We start from the raw sequence: 15,691 nt of genomic DNA, 5'->3' as shown, positions 1-15,691 counted from the left end.
GGTTTGGTCAGGTCGAGTCACATATAAGCCGCACCGTTATATAAGCCGCACGGTCGAAAAATGGGGGGGGAAAAGGTGCGGCTTATAGTCCAAAAATTACGGTAAATGGAGCTTATAAGGATGAAAATGAATAAACAATCTTTGAAAACAAAACGTGTACTGTAGTCCTATGAAAGAGGAGACGGAGGGCTTTCGATGCACTTTCGGATCTCAAAACTACACTACCCAGCTCACGCCAGCCACTGTCGTACTTGGAAAAATGGGAAGCAAGTAACTGTACTTAATGATTTCATTCAGTCTTTGCTGCCCTGTTTATGGGTGCCTGCCTGGTGGTACTAAATCCAGATTGACACAATATTTCTGACACTGGGAATAGATTCCCTGAGGTCCATAGATGTTCCTAGAGACCAAGAACATGCTAATGGAACTTGTAGAGGTGGAGCAATCGTCCATTTACTTGGGTATGTACTTTTAGGTGAATTTTCAGAAAATATGGCTTAAGAGGTTAAACATAATATGAAGTAGAGTGCTTGTGGAGGATAAAAGCGTTACAATGAATATTGCGACCATCATGATGATTGGCCTCTGCAAATATTTTTTGTTTCAAACTGCTTGCGGTGCTATATGGGTGGCAATGAGTGCCAGAACATTTGGAGTATTACAAAGATTATTACAGGCTAGCATAGGTCTATTATTGTGGATTTTTTGTAATGTCAGATTTAACAACTCTTGAGATAAGTGGGAGTATTTCATTTTGAATCTGACATTACAAAAAATCCATCACTGTTGTTGCTCAGTCCCCTAATGGTAAGAGGAACTTTTAATTCAGGGTGAAAAGTGGAGTTTAAAAAAATTCAATATAATTCTAAAATACACACCGTTGCCACATTTATTGGCTACAAACAACCACTGCAAAGTTATCAAAAAGAAAATAAGAATATCAAAGGACCATTTTGGTCCTTATCAGACACAAGGGTTAATGATGCCATCTGAATTGTCCTGATGTGGCACTTGAGGTGTGTCAAAACAAATGCTAAGAATAATTTCCAAATATTTGACCCAGGTCACTTGAATAGATTTAAAAACACAATGGTCAAACAAGTGGTGTTTGTAGTAGATCCCTTACAGGAGTTTGATGGAGGCACCGTGACTTGTCTGACTGTGATCATTGCATTTATGTAGTGCTTTCTATAGACACAAAAAACACTTTACAACATAGGGTGGAAATGGCCTCCTTCACTGTATAGCATACAACCTTGGGCTTTGCACACTCAATGGCTGCCATACACTGGCACCAGGCACACATCACACTACACAATGGCTGAAAGGCTCATAAGATTGTCGATCAGCCAAATAAGGGGATGAAGTGGCTTTGATGCCGGAGACCTGATTGGGAATTTGCTCAGGAAAGTAGGGGAACCCCCTACTGGCCTACTCTTTCATTGACAACATGGGTTCTTTAACTACCGAATTCAGTCGAGACCTTGGTTTAACGTGTAATCCGAAAGATGCGGGTAGTACCCATACCCATGAATCATCTTCTTTGCTTCAGGACCTGGGTGAGGAGAGAAACCACAAAGGAGCATTAGGTTAGCTGTACTTAGGTAGTACCACTACTACTAGCAAAGAGAAGCAGGCTATTCTCGGTCCTCGCTGCACAATGGCGGAACAAACTTCCCACCACAGTCAGGACAGCCAAAACCATCCAATTTTCCGCCATCAACTAAAAACACACTTCAATGAACTAACGATGTTACTTACTGTTGGATTTTGATCATAATCAGCCTTGAATCACCTCTTCACCTGTGTTTGTGTAGTTCCTGCGTTGTTTATTTCTCTCTCCGACGTCGACCTTCTCATACTGGCTGTACAATCTTTGTCATTCCCCTTTAATGCAATCCGTAATCATAAGAATTCAACACTGGCAGCCTGATACCTTTCTCGAAAAACGTTGTTTATTCCAACAAAGCCTCGTCATCAGATGTAAACCAGTTCTGTATTGTCCTTGAAAAGTATTTGGAAGAAACTAAATTCATTATTCTAATGATCTCCTGTTACCCCGCTCGGTGGTCGTCGTGGCCTTGTCGTAGCCAACCACCATATCTGCTAGTGATGATGTGTCATCTTCTCCATTGCCCCCCCCCCTTTGCGAGGGGAGGAGGGAGCCGTTTCAAAAGCCTCTGATCAAGCTCTTCTCGTCTTGTGTGTCGTAGCTGACTCTAACTTACACCCGGAAGGAACTCCACATTATAATATTCTCAGCATCGCAACAACGGGCCCGGCCTCTCTTCTCGTTGCTATGTGACACGCTGTCTTTTGACCCAAATAACTATGGCAGCGCCAATGTTGATATTATCCTCCTAGCTCAGTGCAATGTTATGGTTATGAACCTGCTGAACGACCCTGGGCATGCACACACACCCTGCTTGCTGCTAACACACTGACTCTCTGTCGTCCTCCTCCACCACCTCTTCTAGCTCTCTGACCTCCACCACTGGAGAATTATCCAGCGCCTTTCCTATAGAGATATTATTATCATTATAATAATAATTTAGGACCTGCTCCGAGGTCACCATTTGGCACACATGCGAACCATGCATACAATGCGTATCTGCGATTAACCCATCCCGTCGTCCTTCCCCCCCAAGGGCAGCCGGGAGCAGACAGGCGCCACGTGAGCCGCGCCAGGGGACCAATCCAAGTGCTCCTGTCCGTCTTCGTCAAGGACGCCACAGCGTTAGCGATCTTGTTGTTGTGCATGTTTTTCCATTGGGTTTATCTTATCGGGGGGGGAAACCCTTGCGAGCACGGGGAGAACATGCAAACTCCACACAGAAAGGCCTGGGAGATACCCCACCTGGGTAACTGGCATCATGGAAACCTGGTCCCCAAGCGGGATTCGAACCCTGGACCTTCTTGCTGTGAGGCGACAGTGTTAACCACTACACCACCGTGCCGCTCCACTACACCACCGTGCATTATTATAGGGGCACTTATTATACAAGTATTATTTATCATCTGGTGCCACCTAGTGGGCGTTTACTGCAACTGTAGGACGCCAGGGTACTGAAATATGGACAGGTGAGGTTGATTCAGCGTCTCTGTGACGCACTATTTAAGAGACACACGTAGCCATATGCCTGTAATGAGAAAAGCCCCGTGGGCGATCTAACTGGCTAACGGTACGTTGCATTGTATTATCTCTTGTATGCACTGACTCTGTTAACTATCATTTATGTATGTAGCCTCTCTGACCTGGCTATAAGTAGATGCTGTCATCCACCAATATTTAACACTATATACACATTGAAAAACCTATATTTCCTTCAATTACTCTTAGTTTTAGTTCGAGTTCAGACATTCTAGCTATGCTAGAATATAGAGCTCACTTTATAATATTGTTTCATTCTTCCCCCAGGCCATCGGAACACTGAACACTGATCCCTCCACACACAGGCACACATTAACACACACATCCTGCACTCTCCCAAACACACTACAGGTCACTTTAAACACACAAGAAAAACATAACTATATTTTTGTATAGCTAGGATAGTTTAGTATACATAGTATAACTGTATATTGTATAGTAGTGTACATAGGACATTTTAATTCATAAGCTTAGCATTGTATTGTATTTTATCTTAGTACTTTTTATCATGTCTATTTTATTATCTATTCTATTTGTATTTTTTGCACAATCAAGGCGGGCATGGCCACCTTCATTTCACTATATGTCTTGTGTATGTATGTAACGAAACCTCTTGAATCTAAAGACAGAGCCCCATTCATTGTCTATGGAGCAGCCCCAGATTATACTTTACATCCAAGTTCTATCACCAATTGGAGTGATGCATGTTCACAAATACTGGAAGAACAGGAAGAACATACTGACTGAACTGTCCTGGGGCACAGGAAGAACATACTGACTGAACTGTCCTGGGTCACAGGAAGAACATACTGACTGAACTGTCCTGGGGCACAGGAAGAACATCCTGACTGAACTGTCCTGGGGCACAGGAAGAAGAACATACTGACTGAACTGTCCTGGGGCACAGGAAGAACATACTGACTGAACTGTCCTGGGGCACAGGAAGAACATACTGACTGAACTGTCCTGGAGCACAGGAAGAACATACTGACTGAACTGTCCTGGGGCACAGGAAGAAAATCCTGCCTGAACTGTCCTGGGGCACAGGAAGAACATCCCGACTGAACTGTCCCGGGGCACAGGAAGAACATACTGACTGAACTGTCCCGGGGCACAGGAAGAACATACTGACTGAACTGTCCTGGGGCACAGGAAGAAGAACATACTGACTGAACTGTCCTGGGGCACAGGAAGAACATACTGACTGAACTGTCCTGAGACACAGGAAGAACATACTCACTGAACTGTCCTGAGACACAGGAAGAACATACTGACTGAACTGTCCTGGGGCACAGGAAGAACATACTGACTGAACTGTCCTGGGGCACAGGAAGAAGAACATACTGACTGAACTGTCCTGGGGCACAGGAAGAACATACTGACTGAACTGTCCTGGGGCACAGGAAGAAGAACATACTGACTGAACTGTCCCGGGGCACAGGAAGAACATACTGACTGAACTGTCCCGGGGCACAGGAAGAACATACTGACTGAACTGTCCTGGGGCACAGGAAGAACATACTGACTGAACTGTCCTGGGGCACAGGAAGAACATACTGACTGAACTGTCCCGGGGCACAGGAAGAACATACTGACTGAACTGTCCTGGGGCACAGGAAGAAGAACATACTGACTGAACTGTCCTGGGGCACAGGAAGAACATACTGACTGAACTGTCCCGGGGCACAGGAAGAACATACTGACTGAACTGTCCCGGGGCACAGGAAGAACATACTGACTGAACTGTCCTCAGGAAGAACATACTGACTGAACTGTCCTGGGGCACAGGAAGAACATACTGACCGAACTGTCCTGGGGCACAGGAAGAACATACTGACTGAACTGTCCTGGGGCACAGGAAGAACATTATGTGAATTCTTAATGTGTGGCATTCCCCTTTTTTTTAAAGGATAACTAAATGTTCTACATGTGGATCCTAGCCATTTTGTGCTGATTGATCACTTCCATAGGCTTCCAGTGCATCTGAAAATATATCTTCAACGCCTTGTAGAAAAATCACAACATCTGATGAAAATGGCATCTTACAGGTCGTTAGGCTGGAGACATCCTGGTGACCTCACTCACAGCAGCCTCTGGGACACATCCTGGTGACCTCACTCACGGCAGCCTTTTGGGGACATCCTGGTGACCTCACTCACAGCAGCCTCTGGGACACATCCTGGTGACCTCACTCACAGCAGCCTCTGGGACATCCTGGTGACCTCACTCAGCGTCATCAACACAGCATCATGTCTCACTAGAAAACAGATCTCTAGTGTGATGTGCTGCTGATGCAACGCAGGGTCGCTCTGTTCACACGGCTGTGTACTAATCACTAATGTACGGCTCTCTTATGTTTTATTTATGTCATTTTTGTGTTTACATATTGCATGTACTGTGTCTTGAGTGTTGATGTGTGTTTGCTAAACAATTTCCACATGAGGGATAATACAATTCTACTACTACTTATACTAATACTACTACTACCCTGTATTGTATATTATATATATGTATATTGAACACTTTTGTTTACACTTGTTACATACTTTTGACTTCTATTTTTTTTACTTATCTTTTATTTTGATCTAGCACACACTCAGGAGCAGAACAGGAAAAAGCATTTCATATAAAAGTATTCTGTATTTTTGTATGACAACTAATAAAGAAACTTTAACTATTAGTACTACTATTAGTACTAATAATAATACTACTACTTATACTAATACTACTATTACTACTACAATTAGTACTACTAATAATAATACAACTACTTATACTAATACTACTATTACATTTACATTTACATTTAGTCATTTAGCTGACGCTTTTATCCAAAGCGACTTACAAGTTCTGTACGACAAGCCATCAGGAAGGGCACAACTCTATCAGCTGAGTAACAATGTTCATCAAAGTGTTGAGTGCTACAGTGTAGGTTAGTTTATTAGGACAAGTGCATGACAGTACGGTTAGTTAGGGTTAGATTTTTTTTTTTTTTTTATAGTTTTTTATAGTTTTTTTTTTTAATTCTGATAATGGTTGAAGAAGTGCGTCTTTAGTCGACGGCGAAAGATTGGACGTGATTCGGCTGTCCTAACTGGGGTGGGTAGTTCATTCCACCATTGTGGGGCAAGGACTGAGAATAGGCGACTTCTCTTTGATGACCCTCCCGGAGCTTGGATAGGAGTAGGTCTGAGGCGGCCAGAAGATGCAGAGCGTAGGGGTCTTGAGGGTGTGTAGTTAGAGACCATTGACCGGAGGTAGGCGGGAGCGGTTCCCTTTGCCGCACGGTATGCTAGGTCGAGGGCCTTGAAGCGGATTCGTGCAGCAATGGGGAGCCAGTGCAGGTCCCTAAGAAGTGGGGTGACATGGGCCGACTTCGGTAGGTTTGAGATCAGGCGGGCCGCTGCGTTCTGAATGAGTTGAAGAGGCTTAGTGGCAGTGGCCGGGAGGCCAGCGAGCAGTGCATTGCAGTAGTCGAGGCGGGAGATGACTGTTGATTGGACGAGGAGTTGGGTGGCTTCTTTTGTCAGGAAGGGGCGGATCCTTCTGACGTTGCTCAGGAGGAATCGGCAGGTTCTGGTCGTCGCTGCGATGTGAGCAGAGAAGTTCAACTGGTCGTCGAGGACAACACCAAGGTTCTTGGCGGTCGGGGACGCAGTCACAGCTGCATTCTCGACTGTGATTGAAAGGTCGGTTAGGGGGGAGGATTTGGCCGGCAGGTGGAGCAATTCTGTTTTGCTTAGGTTCAGTTTGAGGTGGTTGGACGTCATCCAGGCGGAGATGTCGGACAGACAGGCCGAGATCCGCTCAGAGACGTGGATATCTGAGGGAGGGAAGGAGAGGAAGAGTTGAGTATCGTCGGCATAACAATGGTAGGAGAAGCCATGAGACGTGATAATGTTACCCAGTGATTTAGTGTAGAGGGAGAAGAGAAGGGGTCCTAAAACCGAGCCCTGGGGGACACCCGTCCGCAGGGGGCGGGTGGCCGACAGGGTCCCTCTCCATGACACTTGGTAGGAGCGGTCATTGAGGTATGATGACAGCCATGTCAGCGCAGAGCCAGCCACTCCCATTCCTGCGAGGGCCGCAAGGAGGATCTGGTGGTTGACTGTGTCAAAGGCTGCAGATAGATCTAGGAGAATCAGGACAGAGGAGAGGCCTTTCGCTTTTGCTAAGTGAAGTGCCTCTGTGACCGCAATGAGGGCTGTCTCTGTGGAGTGACCAGTCCTGAAGCCTGACTGATTAGGGTCTAGGAGGTCATTCTGTAAGAGATAATCAGTAAGTTGGTTGGATACAGCACGTTCAAGTGTTTTAGAAAGGAAGGAGAGAAGAGAGACAGGACGGTAGTTGCCTATGCCGGTAGGGTTCAGGGTTGGTTTTTTTATGAGCGGCGTGACTCTGGCTTTACTATTACATGTTTTAATTATTGTACTATGTTTTAATTATTGTTGTGCTCATGTCACCTGCCCCAGAGACTACAGTTGAAAATTAGCCAACTTGGCTAAACTGGCATATTTACAGTCAAATGTTCCTTAATATGCACTGTCTCTGTATTTTAAACCAATAAATACAAATACTACAATTAGTACTACTACTATTTATCTAACTGGCAACATGCTGGAATAAGCTCAATGCATATTTAAATAAATATAGTTTTCAAGAGTTTTTTTTCTTTTTAGGTCAAACGTTGTGTGGAAATAGACCCAATGTTGTGGGAAAGACTAAACGGTACAAGACCTTTTTATAAATCAGTGACTTGTGTTAACTGCAGGCATGAATACAACATGACTTCCACAAACCTAAAATATGAACAGATGGCTCCCCTTTCGCTCAGCTTTCCACTCGGGCCTTATAGAAACCCTTCCCTGTGGCTGCCTTGTTTCTCTGCGTGTTTCTTTGCGTGTGTGTGGACACGTGGCTGGCGGCCCCCCGCGGAGCGTCGCAGGGCTCCATCGGTTTGCCAGCAGACCCACTTTCTATTTACACAGAGCAACATCCCCCGACCGTGCAAATCACTGTACAACAAAGCAAAGCGGCAGGAAGGACTGGTTCCATTTGAATCCCACTGGCCCCAATGCCCACAGTGCTGGCCTGTGCTTTTTTATATGTCTCGTCAACCATGGATGCTACTATGATGTGGCACAAGGGTCCAGGATGACATCATTCACTTGTTTTGGGAGTTATTTCAGTTTAAAGCCCCGATCTGTGATTTTCTTCTTGGTACCATATCAATGGGAGGTATATTTCACATAGTCTTGGAAGAGTTTGATCTGTTTGGAACTTCAATTAACACAAAGATGTAAAAGATATTTAAACAAACACTCCCACCACCTGTAACTGTCTTAACCCAATGCAAATTATAATAAGTCTGTAAATGAATGAAAACTTTATTTAACAGGTTGCAGAATGGGTACAATACAGTACGGCTCAATACACACAATTGTTAAGAGGATGCAGACCAGAGAAAGGCGTTTGTCTTGTTTACATCAGGGTCCCCCATTTTCAATTCATAGTGAAACTATAAACACTGTCTCACTCCATTACAAACAAGAGCTCTGTTAACTAGAGAATGGCAGCATGTTGTCTAGTGTTAGTCCTTGTATCTAGAGCTCAGTCAGTCAACTAGAGAATGGCAGCATGTTGTCTAGTGTTAGTCCTTGTATCTAGAGCTCAGTCAGTCAACTAGAGAATGGCAGCATGTTGTCTAGTGTTGATCCTTGCATCTAGAGCTCAGTCACTCAACTAGATAATGGCAGCATGTTGTCTATTGTTGGTCCTTGTATCTAGAGCTCAGTCAACTAGAGAATGGCAGCATGTTGTCTAGTGTTGATCCTTGTATCTAGAGCTCAGTCAGTCAACTAGAGAATGGCGGCATGTTGTCTAGTGTTAGTCCTTGTATCCAGAGCTCAGTCAGTCAACTAGAGAATGGCAGCATGTTGTCTAGTGTTTGGCCTTGTATTTTTTTTAATGTTTATTGGAGCCACGTCAGATGAATTAAAGCATTTTCACCTTAAGAAGGAAGAGTGTGTTGCTCTTCTCGTTTGTTTTTTAATTGATATATTATAACTTTGAAACTTTGAGTTTGAAATGAGCTGAACTACGCTTGCACAAGTTGCACTTGAATTTGAAAAAGCAACATAAAAAAGTATGTTCAAAAGCACTTTCTCAGTGTTGTGCAGATGTCTGATGTGTCACTGAAGGCAAAAATAAAAGGGTCAAATCACTTTTCTGACAGAGTCGAGTCTTGTTTCACAAAAATGCGTTTTTCTCTTTCTGTTCCCAGACAGCTGTTTTTGGTGAAAACAAGCTATATTCATGGGTACAATACAGTACGGCTCAATACACACAATTGTTAAATAAAATTATGTGAACAGCCAAACAAAAAAATCAGATCTGAGCAATAAATCAGAATTGAGCGCCAAGGCTTACAGTGTGAACGTAGCCTATAGGTTGCCTGGTTATTTACACAATGGGCCTATAAAAGCCATTATAATGTTTGATATGATGAGTGGTTTGCCAACATAAAAAAGTATGTTCAAAAGCACTTTCTCAGTGTTGTGCAGATGTCTGATGTGTCACTGAAGGCAAAAATAAAAGGGTCAAATCACTTTTCTGACAGAGTCGAGTCTTGTTTCACAAAAATGCGTTTTTCTCTTTCTGTTCCCAGACAGCTGTTTTTGGTGAAAACAAGCTATATTCATGGGTACAATACAGTACGGCTCAATACACACAATTGTTAAATAAAATTATGTGAACAGCCAAACAAAAAAATCAGATCTGAGCGCCAAGGCTTACAGTGTGAACGTAGCCTATAGGTTGCCTGGTTATTTACACAATGGGCCTATAAAAGCCATTATAATGTTTGATATGATGAGTGGTTTGCCACCATATCTTCAGTAGAACACATAAAGGCACATCTGACATGCAAGACATGCGTTGTGGTTTTCGAAGGTTAAAAAACACTTGACCCGCTTGGATTGGAGCCTGAGAAGAAATACACATTTGATACCAGAGAGCCGGGCGTTTGGTTAAAATTCAACGGCTGCGGTGCCAGAGAGGAGTCCTCCGTCTGCCCCAGTCCTCCACAACACTGACGATTACCGCCTCTGAGTCACTGCTCCAAATCTCTTTCCAGAGCGGTTATTTTGAGCCGTTTCACTGTTGAAGCCAAATAATGGCTTTTGTTTTCTTCGCTCATCACCAAATCAGACGCTAAACAAACAAGCTCTTTCCAGCTCCTTGTCAATACCCAACGCTTATGGCATATTTATCTAAACCGGTAGAATGATTCATCATTTAACAGACGGCTTGTTGTGTGTTTTTTATGAAGTGAATTCCACAATGACCAAAAGTAAAATAAAAAAAATCCATAATCCTGGCTCCTTCCTGTGTTAGTGGAGCGTTGGGATTGTGTACAACCAAAGGACACCACAGTCAGCGGTCATGATATCGGATAGTGCATACCAAAACATCATCACAGTACAAGGGTCTATATTGACCATATTCACACAGTGGCCATTTTGTTCTTATGTTGTGCTCAGGTTGGGAATCCAAAATGGCCGCCATGTGAATACAGTCATTGGCAAGGGGATAATTTCAGAATGTGGTTGTGGGGATCTTAAAGGGAAGGTACCTTTTTGGTAGTAGACACGTATACCTCTGACCTCCAGAGATGGACCCAATGTCCCTGTAATGCAATAAAAGACAGTAAACTTTCTACCAGTGTCTTTATACCTGGCTGTAGGCACTATAACACAATAATACTATAACTCTGTACATACATTTAACTAGCACTATTACTCAGTAGTTTTCATTGATTGATTGAAAACTTTATTAGCAGATTGCAGAATGGGTACAATACAGTACGGCTCAATACAAAAAACTGCTAGGATGCAGACCAGAAAAAGACTTTCGTCTTGTTTACATCGGGGTCCCCCATTTTCAATTGTGTGTATTGAGCTGTATTGTACCCATTCTGCAATCTGTTAATAAAATTTTCAATCAATCAATCAGACATACACAACAAACAGATATACAGAACTGTGTGTGTAGTAAGAAGAGATCATACAAAATTATCTAATCTAATCCAATCTAAATGGTCTAATCTAATCTAATCTACGTTAATTTAGTGCTGTGGCCAGAGCAGGAGAATGTAGCTTATGTGCACATTGCACAAGTCCCACAAAGAGGCCTTGCCAGCTCATCAGTGAGTGATAAAGTGATATATACGAAAGTCTTTTTCTGGTCTGCATCCTCTTATCAGTTGTTTGTATTGAGCCGTACTGTATTGTACCCATTCTGCAATCTGTTAATAAAGTTCAATCAATCAATCAATCAATCAATCAATATCATAAGTGAGTGATCTCAATTTGCCATGGTCCACGGCGGTTCATGCGCACCAGTGGAGAAAAAAAAATATTCCTCTCCTTCGAGCCGGATTTGAACCAGCGACCTAGGGATCGCTATACAGCCTCTACAGTCCCCCGCTCTACCAACTGAGCTATCGAAGGGAGCTTATCTTCCACTGTGAAAACACCAGTTTTAGCTAAGATCACCAACAAAACGGGGATATACCTTAAAAAAACATTACAAACGTTGTCTGAATACATCCCACGAGTCGCCATGTTCATACAACATATAATTTTCACAAGTAGATCCAATATGGTGTTGGCTACCCGCCATAACAGCCGCCTAGTAGGCGAGTTCTCACTCCCTCAACTGCCGTGGCCTGAAAAATAGTATTTCCTATTTTATCTTTTTTAGTTGCAAAGTTTTTGGCTACCCGCCATAACAGCCGCCTAGTAGGCGAGTTCTCACTCCCTCAACTGCCGTGGCCTGAAAAATAGTATTTCCTATTTTATCTTTTTTAGTTGCAAAGTTTATCATAAATGCTTTATAAGTACTACTGGGTAATAGTGCTAATCATATGTATGTATACGAGTATGAGTTTTACTATTAATATTGTGGCGGACCGGCCATACATTTTATATATAAATTATGTATCTATCTTCTTCTTCTTTTTTTAAGTCGGTTAACAAAAGGGCTGTTGAGAATCCCCCCCCCCCCCCAATTAACCAGGCCTTATTGTTGTATGTGTGCCAAAGGATTTCAGGCCCTGCATGAAATAAACTACTGGTTGAGTGCACATACAAATAAGTATAGTACTCACCCCTTTGACTTACTTCCACATTGAATTATAATAAATAGTTCTCAAAAATGTATTTGGTATTTTTGGTCTTCTCTGCAGTGTAGGCTACTCTTTGGTAGAAACACATTAAAATAATAGTTTGTAAAAGTGTTCAAACCCCCAGTTTATTTTTGGCTATATTCCACATTGGTCATGAATCATGAATGAAACTTTAGAAGTCTGCCCCGAGCCGAGGCGAGCTAATCTCTATACACATATATAATGGTATGTCAATAGTAAAGGGGTAAATTGATTGATTGATTGAAAACTTTATTAACAGATTGCAGAATGGGTACAATACAGTACTGCTCAACACTTTCAGAGCCCTTGCTTAACCTTGATTTACCCGTTGAATGCCCACCATCCACTTCAATGTTAGCGCTAAAAACGCCTAATCTATGTTTTAAATTATGGCTATGTGTCTAATCTGCCCGTCGCTTATCAATGACTCGTTTTCCAGTCAACATTGTCGAAGCGGATTGTTTTTTTATCGGTTCATTTTCGTTTTATAGCATTTTGAAAAGCCCTCGTTTTCAAGGAAAATATAAAGATTCCGTGATAAAAGACATTTACTGGAATATTCTAGAATACACAAAAACGTTGTAATTTTTTCGGCCTATTTATGAATCGTTTTCAAATAAACGCTAGATTATCAATAGTATATGTGTACGTATGCACGCTAGAGATGCGAGCTGAAAAATCCATTCTCTTATTTCCTCATCAGCGATCACAGCAAAACAGCCACATCACACATAGGGGACACGTTGATATCTCAGCGAATACAACTCTGATTATCCCAAGACTGGTAAAATAGATTCCTTACCTCAGATCAGATGTTCTCCAAAAAGATCATTCCAATTCCTGATCGCCATTCCAAATATTGATCACGCTTATTGATTGAGTATTGGCTGCTGTAAATATATATTCCAGGCTGATTCCCGTCCCGCGATGACTTCCAGGAACCAGCTGGCTCCGCCCCTACATATCTACAGATCCCAGGTCAGTCTAGAAGTCTTTATTTGTCATGCAGTTTAACACACACACGCAAGATTGGGGTTATTTTATCGGGGGGAAACCCTTGCGAGCACGGGGAGAACATGTAAACTCCACACAGAAAGGCTGGGAGATACCCCACCTGAGTACCTGGCATCATGGAACCCTGGACCTTCTTGCTGTGAGGCGACAGTGCACTACACCACCGTGCCGCTGTAAAAAATTCCTCTCCTTCGAGCCGGATTTGAACCAGCGACCTAGGGATCGCTATACAGCCACTACAGTCCCCCGCTCTACCAACTGAGCTATCGAAGGGAGCTTATTATCTAACCGACTGACCTGCAGTTACACAGTGATATACATACATATACGATAGGGGGCACATTCTGAGCTCCTGTAGGGGCTGCTGTACCAATGGGAGACTCAGTTGATGAAATATGATTTCAGATCGCTAATAAAACAATAAAACGATATTTGTCGTCGTGGGCACTCAGCGGGGGGCCTAATAAAACGAGTTATGTCGTCCGTGGCACTGAAAGTGTTAAAGGGATGCAGACCAGAGAAAGACTTTTGTCTTGTTTACATCAAGGGTTTTCAATTCATAGTGACATTTATGACATACACACAACATACAGATATACAGATATATATCATGACATTTATGACATACATGACATACAGATATACAGTACTGTTACATTTGTGACATTATCACTATGAATTGAAAATGGGGGACCCTGATGTAAACAAGACAAACGTCTTTCTCTGGTCTGCATCATAATGTATTGAGCCGTACTGTATTGTAATCTGTTAATAAAGTTTTCAATCAATCAATTCATTCACATACAAGATATGCAAATATACAGTACTGTTAAACAGAGATCCAAAAATACATTATATAATCAAATAAAACAAGATTATAGTATTTACGTTGCCCCCTTGGGGCAGAGGTGTTTAACAGGCTGTGACCGCGGAAGTTCGTTACGACCAATGAAATTAGTTTGGGGGCGGGGTGAAGGCAAAATAGGTCGCGTCAAGCGAGCTGCTAGACCACGCCCCTCATGATGACTCACCAGCAACACGGCCGCGGATATGATCAGATACCTCCTCGTGCAGGATATGCTGCAGAGGGGAATTAGCTCAAATGGTAGAGCGCTCGCTTAGCATGCGAGAAGTAGCGGGATCGATGCCCGCATTCTCCAATTTTTTTTTTTTTTTTTCTCTCAACAACTTCAGCCCTCAGTTACCTTTACTAGAGGAGCTAACAAACGACGTTATATAGCATCGTGGCTGCTAGAGTTTGACTCAAGTAATAATGACACATTAGGTATTTAATATACCCCATGATGACGTTGTCATGTGTAGAGACGCAGATCTCGCTTGCAGCTTTTCAACTTCACGGTTGAAAGGTCAGCCTGTTCACATTGTCGCTCGAAGAACTTGTAAGTTAACAATGTAACATCTGACATTTCCCACCACAACAAGACAGTAGGTATTTAACTTGTTACTTAGGACGCCAGAAGTGTCGACAGCACACATTAGCATTTTTTTAAATCTCGCTTTATTTTGGTTTCAACATAACATGAACCTGTTTGCAAATCTGGTATGTCATAAATGTATAGATATAGCAGCACTGTATCTGTATGTCATGTGTGTGTCATATATGTTATGATGAATTGAAAATGGGGGACCCTGATGTAAACAAGACGAAAGTCTTTCTCTGGTCTGCATTCCCTTAACAATTGTGTGTATTGAGCTGTACTGTACTGTATTGTACCCATTCTGCAATCTGTTAATAAAGTTTTCAATCAATCAATCAATCTGTGCTATTGTAGGCTTGGCTGCTTTGTTCAGGTTTAAAGAGAACGAATGCAACGTGGGATGTTTAGTTTCACACACGTGAGTTGTCTGGAGGACGAGGCATGCACACAAAACACCCCCCCAAGAAGTAGAGGAAGAGTAAGACTGGGGCCCCCCCTCTCTCTGCTTGTTGTGTGTAACAGCTGATCTGAGAGCAGCTGCTCCCCCTGTCTGTCCCGTCCTGCTCAGCCAACCCAGGCCAGTATCAGTTTCAAATATGGGCAAGTAAAAATGGCAACATTTGACGTGACGCTGGTGCTAAAAACAGACCTGACACCAGCTCCAGATAGATTAGGGCCATACACCCACTGGAGCGAGAGCGACCGTCTTTAGCCTAGCTATAGGCCCCAGGCCTCCTACATTCCTCCTCTCAAGAATCAATGCTAAAATAAAATAAAACATTAGCAGCCTATACTGGTGATGAGTTAGAGGGATTTTTTTCTTCTTCCGGTCGTGTTTTATGTCTCACTTGGACTTGGTGTTGTCTCAGGATGAACGGC

At 42.9% G+C, this 15,691-nt stretch overlaps 1 long non-coding RNA gene across 1 annotated transcript; it reads right to left on the bottom strand.

Moving 5' to 3' along the window:
- Positions 1 to 863: 863 nt before the first annotated feature.
- On the bottom strand, positions 864 to 2,181 carry LOC311238172. The gene is made up of 2 exons (XR_014620326.1): positions 1,762 to 2,181; positions 864 to 1,555 (listed from the first exon to the last, which is right to left on the bottom strand). It is a non-coding gene; the product is annotated as an uncharacterized lncRNA (long non-coding RNA).
- Positions 2,182 to 15,691: the final 13,510 nt, after the last annotated feature.

The sequence above is a fragment of the Notolepis coatsorum genome, assembly GCF_963971535.1.
Source record: "Notolepis coatsorum genome assembly, chromosome: 12".
Taxonomy (NCBI): Eukaryota; Metazoa; Chordata; class Actinopteri; order Aulopiformes; family Paralepididae; genus Notolepis; species Notolepis coatsorum.
This window is presented reverse-complemented; position numbering and strand designations above follow the sequence as displayed.